This window comes from Palaemon carinicauda, chromosome 28 (genome assembly GCF_036898095.1).
Source record: "Palaemon carinicauda isolate YSFRI2023 chromosome 28, ASM3689809v2, whole genome shotgun sequence".
NCBI classification, from domain to species: domain Eukaryota; kingdom Metazoa; phylum Arthropoda; class Malacostraca; order Decapoda; family Palaemonidae; genus Palaemon; species Palaemon carinicauda.
In genome coordinates this window covers 67479746-67489745 of record NC_090752.1, presented here as the reverse complement: position 1 = coordinate 67489745, position 10000 = coordinate 67479746, and positions in this window count along the sequence as shown.

The window sequence follows — 10000 nt, the reverse complement described above, 5'->3', positions numbered from 1 at the left end:
CTGATATATATATGTATTCTCTCTCTCTCTCTCTCTCTCTCTCTCTCTCTCTCTCTCTCTCTCTCTCTCTCTCTCTCTCTCTATTACAAAACTTATGTCATCATATTATATAACTGATGTATCTATTTATGTTCTCTCTCTCTCTCTCTCTCTCTCTCTCTCTCTCTCTCTCTCTCTCTCTCTCTCTCTCTCTCTCTCTCTCTCTCTTTATTACAAAACATGTAATCACATTATATAACTGATGTATTTATTTATGCTCTCTCTCTCTCTCTCTCTCTCTCTCTCTCTCTCTCTCTCTCTCTCTCTCTCTCTCTCTCTCTCTCTCTCTCAAACAGAAGTATCTCTGCAATAGAATTGAAAGCTTAGAAAATATTTATCTGTCACCTAAACTTTAATTCATCAAAAGTATTCAATAATAAAATTCAGTTATACATACATATATGACACGATTTGAATCCCTTTGTTTATATCAAGATTTTTTTAAAGCTAAAATCTTTTAGTATTAATTTTAAAAATATTTCCATCGAAATTCAGAAAAAATATCAAGTCTTGATAAGTAAGAGACTATATCAACATTCAAAATCAATTGGTTTTAAATTAAAATTACTAATTTTTGTAACTTTTGTAAAATAAAAAATAGGAATACTTCATAGCAATGAAGGAATTTAAACGTAATTGAATGTGAATTATATCATAAAAGATAACCCGGAAAAAAGAGCCAAAAGATAAAGTTTTACTTTTTAAGTATTTATTTATTTCACAATTATAGCTTGGCTATTAAGAACAAAAACAACAATAATAATACTAATAATAATAACAACAATAATTAGAGGGGCACTCAGTAGAGCGACGACCTCCACTGCAGCAGCTTATTTCTTGACCTTGACCTTTGACCTTAACATGTATTAATTAGCATGGATTTTCATTCACCTAAATACGAAGCAAGTTTGAGGTCTCTGTGACAATGATATCCAATCTTGTGGCTGATTACGTGAATTGGACATTTTGCTTGACCGTGACCTTGACCTTCCAAAAATTTTATAATTTCCAGCTTTTTACATGATATTTAATCCCTGCAAGTTTCATTACTCTACGATTGAAACTGTGCTCAGGAAGCTGTTCACAAACAAACACACACACACACATACCAACAGGGGCAAGAACATGACCTCTTAAAATTTCGTTGATGGAGGTAATATTATCATTATTACTTGCTAAGCTACAACCCTAGTTGGAAAAGCAGGATACTTTAAGCCCAGGGGCCCCCACAGGGAAAATAGCCAAGTGAGGAAAGGAAACAAGAATAAATAAAAGTTTTAAGAAGAATAACCTTAAAATAAATATTTCCCATATAAACTATAAAAAAAACTAACAAAACAAGAGGAAGAGAAACGAGACAGAACAGCATGCCCGAGTGTACCCTTAAGCAAGAGAACTCTAACCCAAGACAGTGGAAGACCACGGTAAGTGGCTATGACACTACCCAAGACTAGAGAACAATGGTTTGACTTTGGAGTGTCCTTCTCCTAGAAGAGCTGCTTACTACTAAAGAGTCTTCTACCCTTAACAAGAGGAAAGTGGCCACTGAACAATTACAGTTCAATGACCCCTTGGGTGAAGAAGAATTGTTTGGTAATCTTAGTGTTGTAAGGTGTATGAGGACAGAGGTGAATAAGTAAAGAATAAGCAAGACTAATCGCTGTGTGTATGTGTAGGCAAATGGGAAAATGAACCGTAACCACAGAGATTGATCTAATGTAGTACTGTCTGGCCAGTCAAAAGACCCCATAACTCTCTAGGGGTAGTATCTCAATAATAATAATAATAATAATAATAATATGCCATACCCTAATTACCCAGTAAATAAAACATTACTATTCAGTGTAATTGTAAGCAAAGGGAAAGTGAACCGTAACCAGAGAGAAGGATCTACTATAGTACTGACTGGCCAGTTAAAGGATCCCATAACTCTCTACCGGTAGTATCTCAACGGGTTGCTGATGCCCTGGCCAACCTATTACCTTTAAAGATTACTGAGATGATAAGAGTGTCACGACTGAGATGGTGTGGGCATGTGGTAAGAATGGATGGTGGGGAGGGACTGAGGATTAGATGGTGAGATAAGGTGAAGGATGATGTGGAGAGAAAAGGTTTAGTGGAAGAGGATGCCTCGGATAGAAAGCTATTGGAGAGGACGCATCAGGCAACCGACCCCTTAATGAAGGGATAACGGAGGGAGAGAAGATAAAGGTGGTAAACATGAGATAAGAAAATAGAAAACATCAACCGGTGATGGTGGGTCTGGTGTCAGCCGATTAGGAATAACCTATAATAGGCCCTGACAACGTATGGTCATATTCTTACTGATGTAAACCACACATAATCAAGCTGGAGGAACCTTCTTATTTCGTTATAAGGGGTAAAAATGACTGAAAACTGTCAAATTATTATTATTATTATTATTATTATTATTATTATTATTATTATTATTCTTGCTGTTGTTGTTGTTGTTGTTATTATTATTGACTAAGCTATAACCCTAGTTGTAAAAGCAGGATACCATGAGTCCATGGACTCCAACAGGGAAAATCACCCTGTGAGTAAAGGAAATAAGGAAATAAATAAACAAGAAAAGTAATAAATAATTATAATAGAATATTTTAACAGTTACAACGTTAAACTAAATCTTTCATACATAAACTATAAAAAGTTAGAAAAAACAAGAGGAACAGAAATAAGATAGAATAGCGGACCCGAGTGTACCCTCAAGCAAGAGAACCCTAATCCAAGACAGTGGAATGCCATGGTACAGAGGCTAGGGCACTACCAAAGAACAAAGGTTTGATTTTGGAGTGTCCTTCTCCTAGAAGTTCTGCTCACTCGAACTTAAAGAGTCTCTTCTACCCTTACCAAGAGATAAGTAGCCACTGAACAATTACAGAGCAGTAGATAACCCCTGAAGTGAAGAAGAATTGCTTGGTAATCTCATTGCTTTCAGGTGTATGAGGACACAGGAGAATGTGGAAAGAATAGACCTGACTATTCGATGTATGTGTGGGCAAAGAAAATCTGAGCCGTAACGAGAGAGTGGGATCCAATGTAATACTGTACTGTCTGGCCAGTCAAAGGACCCAATAACTCTCTATCGGTACTATTATAACGGGTGGCTGGAGCCTTGGCCAACCTACTTTAGTCTATCAGTTGGGATTTCTTGAAAAATCAGTGGTGCTAAACATGTGAAAAGAAAAGAGAATGGCAGAGGTAAGGGACAGTGACATTACCCCATCAAGCAGGACAATGCCCTAGAGACTGACCATATATCATATTATCAGCACTCAAGCCCCTCTCCACCCAACCTAGGACCAGGGAAAGCCAGGCAATGGCTGCAGATGACTCAACAGATAAGACCAATAGGCTCCCCCCCACCCATAGCTCACAAGGATGGTAAGGTTGCAGACAATAATGGCACAAACAAGACTGAGCGGGACTTGACCCACTGACTGGCAAACATCAGGCAGAGACTTTACCAATCAGGCCACAACAACCGTGGATATGGTTTTAGCAGATTAGAAATATCCTTATTTCGTCATCAGAGGTATAAAAAAATACCGCAAACTGTCAATTTAGACAGAGATAAAGACATGCAGGTAGACTGAGAGATAATATCAGGTAGAAAACATCGTCACAAGATGTGGAAATTAACGGTGTATTCGGAAATCAGTTTTGAAGGTTCTAACGAAGGTTAAGTCACATCGTATAGCCTCGAGGAAAGGAAGAGGCTTTTCTTTATTACATTTCCCTACTGTACAATTAATTTCTTTGTATTACATTCAAACCTTCACAATACTGTAATAATTACAACACGGCAGATTAATCAGTTCATCAACAGAGAAGGAAATTCTCAAGCGATAGAAAAAGGAAACACACAAACTAAAATAATTTCATCATTTGTTAATATTTCTATTTCTCCATTTCAGAAACAGAAAACAGATAACTGAACAAACGAACAAATAAACAAGTCAATAGATAAACAAGCAACCCGAAAATATAGAGGTCACCAGGAAAAAAAAAAGGGGGGGGGGGGACCTACAAAGTGTGAAGGAGAGAAAGATTTTCCCAAATAGAAATTGGCAGGTGACGCTAACAAACCGTTCCAAATTCCCTCGACATTCCCGAGCGGTGGAAGGTTTCTTCCTCCTTGTGTCGCCAACAATATTTCTTACAACTCTTTGTTTATATTCTTGGTGCTCCTTCTGTTTCGGTGTTTTCCTTGTTTTTGCATTGTTATTGGAGATACATGTATCAATACACATATACAGACGTTCTTATATGTACTCATATTCATCTTCTTGTGTACTCGATCCGGGAAAATGGCGTCTAAATATTTAGATAGACATGCATATACGCACACACGGAGATTCAACCCATCCAACATCTTCTCCCCCCCCTTTCCTATCTACAACCCACTGGTTCAGCAATTCATGGGTGAGTGTGGTTTCCGAGTGTATCTCTAAGGGTATCCCCCTCTCACCGGGGAATGACTACTCTCTCTCCAACCTGAGCGTGACAGGAGAGAAATATATATAATTTATACATATATATATATATATATATACATAAAAACATATATAAACAGACACTTGCTCTTTATTGTATAGGGAACATGAACACATTTTGTAGATAGATATATCCTACCATACGCCTTTTATCCATTAAGGTGTTACTTCCAAAGGGTGTCAACCTGTCAACCAACCCGTTCTCAACAATTCCATGAGCATGAGGTTACAAGCCTCATAATATTCTAGCTATCACCTACAGGAGTTGCATGGCTACCAGGTTCCTAGTTCACTGCTTAGATAACAAGATGGACCTTAACTGAATTTGATAGTGGCAGTCCAGTTTTGGTAATGAAACCGGGCCAAGAATCCATTAGCCTGTGCACTGAACCACTAGGTCACTGACCACTGACACCTTACTGATATCGGTGGTAGCAACATGTTTCAGTGGGGTGTATCTAGCCTGAACTGTGCTTGGGGTGTTTGCGTGCAATTTTTCTTATGGTAGTCTGGTATATGTATGTATGTATATATATATATATATATATATATATATATAGATATACATATACATATATACAAACACCCCCCCCCACACACACACACATATATATATATATATATATATATATATATATATATATATATGATAAATTTTGCACATTTAGACGTGTTTTTCATATTCAAAAAAGCCATATATATTTTTTATACATTAATGTTTGGATTCTCTTAACGACCTCGGGATCAGAGCCCCAGGCGAAATCACACAAAGACAAGAGCTTGTGACCGGCCGGGAATCGAACCCTGGTCCGGCAAGCTTGTATAAACAGTGACGAAACCACTTGGCCAAGAAGAAAGATAAAAAGTCAATGACAATTCTTCTGTACCTACACATGTCGAATTTAGGTTTTTTGTACTTGGAATTGAAACCAACCCATCTTCACCATTGTAGCTAATTGGTAGTTTGTTACTCGGCATTCGATTAATGATAAATTTTGCACATTTAGACGTGTTTTTCATATTCAAATAAGCCATATATATTTTTGATACATTAATGTTTGGATTCTCTTAACGACCTCGGGATCAGAGCCCCAGGCGAAATCACACAAAGACAAGAGCTTATGACCGGCCGGGAATCGAACCCTGGTCCGGCAAGCTTGTATAGACAGTGACTAAACCACTTGGCCACGAAGAAAGATAAAATGCAAAGTAACAAACTACCAATTAGTACAAAACACCTGAATTCGACAGGTATAAGTACAGAAGAATTGTCATTGACTTTTTACTAAATACGGGTTAGAACAGTATATTTTTAAGGAGGGTTTCCGATTAAAATTACAGTTTTTTTTCTAAGTGTACAGGCTCCTTTAAAGGCCGCATTTTTAGCCTACAAGGAGGGCAAGGTTGCAGACACTACAAGACTCTAGAGTTTAGGCTTGATTCGAACCGGATGCCTGAAAACTTTAAATCAATCAATCAATCAATTTATTCGAACCCCTGCTCAGCAGATCGCCAACCAGAGGCGTATCCAGTAGGCAATTAATATTGCCCATAGCGTCATGAATATACAAATAAATAAAGGCCAAAGCATGAAATAATATATTAAACACTGTATTACCACTCGAAACTAATGATTTCCATCAGGGGCTGAAAATGAACTGGGGTTATGACATATGTTTGTAGGATTAAAAGCGCCAAACTTAATTGGATGCAGTTAACTGAATGCCTTGTAATTTGCGCAGATTATTCATGGCGTTTCCACTGATAAATGCACCCTTAACTTTGTAACGCTGTGATCATAACTTATAAACTATGCAAAATGTAAACTATTCATTATTCACAGTACTTATATTTGACACCGTTTCCAACACGATAGCGTGGAATATATGTTTAGAAATTAGTTTTGTGATTTTTACCTCCGCCAACAAATTGGAAGGTCTGTGTGTTTGTGTTTGTTTCTAGCCACAATTTTAATCGTAGATAAGTGAAACTTGCAGGGATTAACTGTTATGTAGGATCCTGGAAATGATTAAATTTTGAAATGTCAAGGACAAAGGTCAAGCAAAATGTCCAATTCACATAATCAGCCATAAGTTTGGATATCGTTGTCACAGAGACTTCAAACTTGGTTCATATTTGACTGTATGAAAATCCACACCAATTAATACATGTTAAGGTCAAGGTCAAGATCGATCAAAAGGCCGAGAAATGAGTTGCCACGGCGGAGGTCTGCGCTCTACTGAATGCCCCTCTAATTTTATAAAGTTTTTAATGCAATCACAAGGAAATTTATTGTAGCATATATACTATCAATTTCCCTCTCTAATTATTTATAGGATTTTTTATAGTTTACCTATAAATAACTGATTAGTAATTGATCATCGTTGTATAACCTATCTATTTGTAATGAAAATCCCAATGATAATTTCACAAAGTCCTGTGTCATTATCATCAATGTAAATAACATTGAATACAGAGTAAAGATTGAAAAGAAAATCGTTTTCATTAATAAAATCAACTGCTTTTGGAAATAATGTTTTTGTTATTAATATCTCAATTAATAATTGATTGATGATAAATCATTACTGAACAAAAACGTTCAACTGAAAATCACAAGTTTAAAAGTTTAGGCTTAAAGCAAAGGACAATGCCATTGTCCTAGCATGCTTGACAATTCCCTAGATACTGACCATACATAAATATGATCAGCATCCTAGACCCCTCTCCACCAAAGCTAGGACCAAGGAGGGTCAGGCAATGGCTGCTGATGACTCAGAAGGTAGACATAAAAGGTTCTCCCAAACCAACCCCATCCTTAGCTTACAAGGATGGTAACGTTGCAGATATTAAAGGAACTAACGAGTTTGAGCGGGATTCGAACCACAGTCTGGTGATCACCAGGCACAGACGTTACCAATAAGTCACAACAAAGAGCGTAGTTCCAATAGAACCACAAGGTCTTCGAGGAAAAAAAAAAGAGAAGTAAATTTTCCTCGTCCCACGAGGCTTCGTACATCTCTCTCTCTCTCTCTCTCTCTCTCTCTCTCTCTCTCTCTCTCTCTCTCTCTCTCTCTCTCTCTCTCTCTTTATATATATATATATATATATATATATATATATATATATATATATATATGTATATGTATATATGTATATATGTATATATATACATATATATATGTATATATATATATATATATATATATCCCATATATATATATATATATATATATATATATATATATATATATATATATCCCACTCTCTCTCTCCCTCTCTCTCTGCTCAGATATGCCAGACAATCCTTTGATTCAAGTGTAGTATACCAAATTTTCATCGCGATATACGTCTGGAATTTCAATTTTATTGTCCACTGCCACAATACCTTTCGCGGATGTGTTTTGGATTTCCAGTTCCAAATTTTCCATGCGAAAGTATAAGAAGAGGGATTCTTCCGAAATCCAATTTTTTTTTTTTCATTCTTCATTTTTGTGTATTTTCACCATTATTATTATCAATGGGTATCAAAAATCTATAATTATATGCGTTGTATACTTTAAGAAATCATTAGATTTCGCACTTTTTGCAAAGTGCCCGTTCAGCTGAAGAGGCATTTTTTAAACATACACAATGAGGGTTTTTAATACCCAAGATTCTTAAACATGTTATGGTGCTTTCTAAGTTGTTGTCGTTGTTGTTGTTATTATTATTGTTATTCTTCTTCTTTTTCTTCTTCTTCTTCTTCTTATTATTATTACTATTATTATCAAAATAAGAAGGTTAACCCGCCTAATGATAGTATTTACTATGGTGTCAATAATGAAAGAATAAAAATAGATTTATAATGCAAATCTATCTACTTACTAACATTACAAAGCAGCTGATCAATTTGTGTTCATTAATTCTCTGTGATTATGAAAAATGTCTCCTAATCTATTTTTAATTTATGATCATTTTAATTGCAATTACATAACAATAGATGAATCAAACTGTGAGAAGAAAAATCCTTTCATATTAGAATTACTATTCATATTAATATTAACATTAATATTAAAATTTGTTTTTATTTTCTTGTTTGAATAAATTTCCGTATGATTGACGCAAGTTGCAATCAAAGTCAAAATGAACAATGAGATTAAAGAGCAAAGTAATTAAATTTCTCCTTAAATAGATAACCTTTCTGAGCAGGAAAGGGTTTGTGTATCACTATGACCAGCAAAGCTGTACTAGTTATGGCCACACATACTAGGTTGGTTTACTGTGAGGGATCAGACAAAAGACTTCCACCAACACCAATTCGCGCTGGCCAGCGAGGTGATGAAAACTTGCCAAACTCCAAACACGAATAAGGACATGCCTGAGGCCTTTGTCCTACAGTGGATTAAATACGGCTGCATTTGTTGTTCTTGTTGTTGTTGTAAGTAGATAAAAAACAACATAAAAACACACGGAGAAAGGAATCTAAAATGTTTCTCTACATCTCCATCGCTAATAATCTAAAATTTGTCTGATTAAAGCAGTAAAGATGTTCTCAACTCTCTTCAGTACTGATTTCCATCATAAACCAATAAGGACATGTCTGAGGCCTTTGTCCTGCAGTGGACTAAAACGGCTGCATTTCTTGTTGTAAATAGATAAAAAGCCTAATAACATATAGAGGAAGGAATCTAAAATGTTCCTCTTTAATCTCAACCAATAAGAATCTAGAATATGTTTGATTAAAGCACTAGAGATGTTCTTGACTCTCTTCTGTGCTGATTTCCATCATAAACCAATAAGGGTATGTCTGAGGCCTTTGTCCTGCAGTGGATTAAAACGGCTGCATTTGTTGTTGTTGTTGTTGTAAGATAAAAAGCATAAAAACATAGGGAGAAAGAAATTTCCAGTAAAATGTTTCTCTACAACTTCATCAGATAATCTAGAATTTATTTGATTAAAGCTGTACCAATATTCATAATCTCTGGACTGACATTAATAACACGATGCTAATAAGGAATTATCATTTTTGTATCCTAAGGGAGATTAGATGGTTTAATCAGAGAGCAGGCGTTGAATTCCATCTCTTTTTATTATATGATTAGATAATGACTCTCTGTTAATGGCAGTGATAAATCTTGTAATAATGACGTTGATCTCTTTTTGTGTTACTATACCAAAAGCACCTTTGATATTTAACATTTTTTAGCTATAAATGTAACATTAATTATATGAATTTCTTCGCCTAAGTGCGCGTATGATCACTATTCGTCATAATGATGATTTTTGTACATTAGTATTAATTTTTAAAACTTTTATTTGCATTTATTTAGATTTTACCATTCTAAACAGTAATGCTTTGGTATTACAGCTAACATTAAGATTAATATAATAATAATGCTGGCTTATATTGTCCTACCCTTAGAATATTTCTATTATTATTATTATTATTATTATTATTATTATTA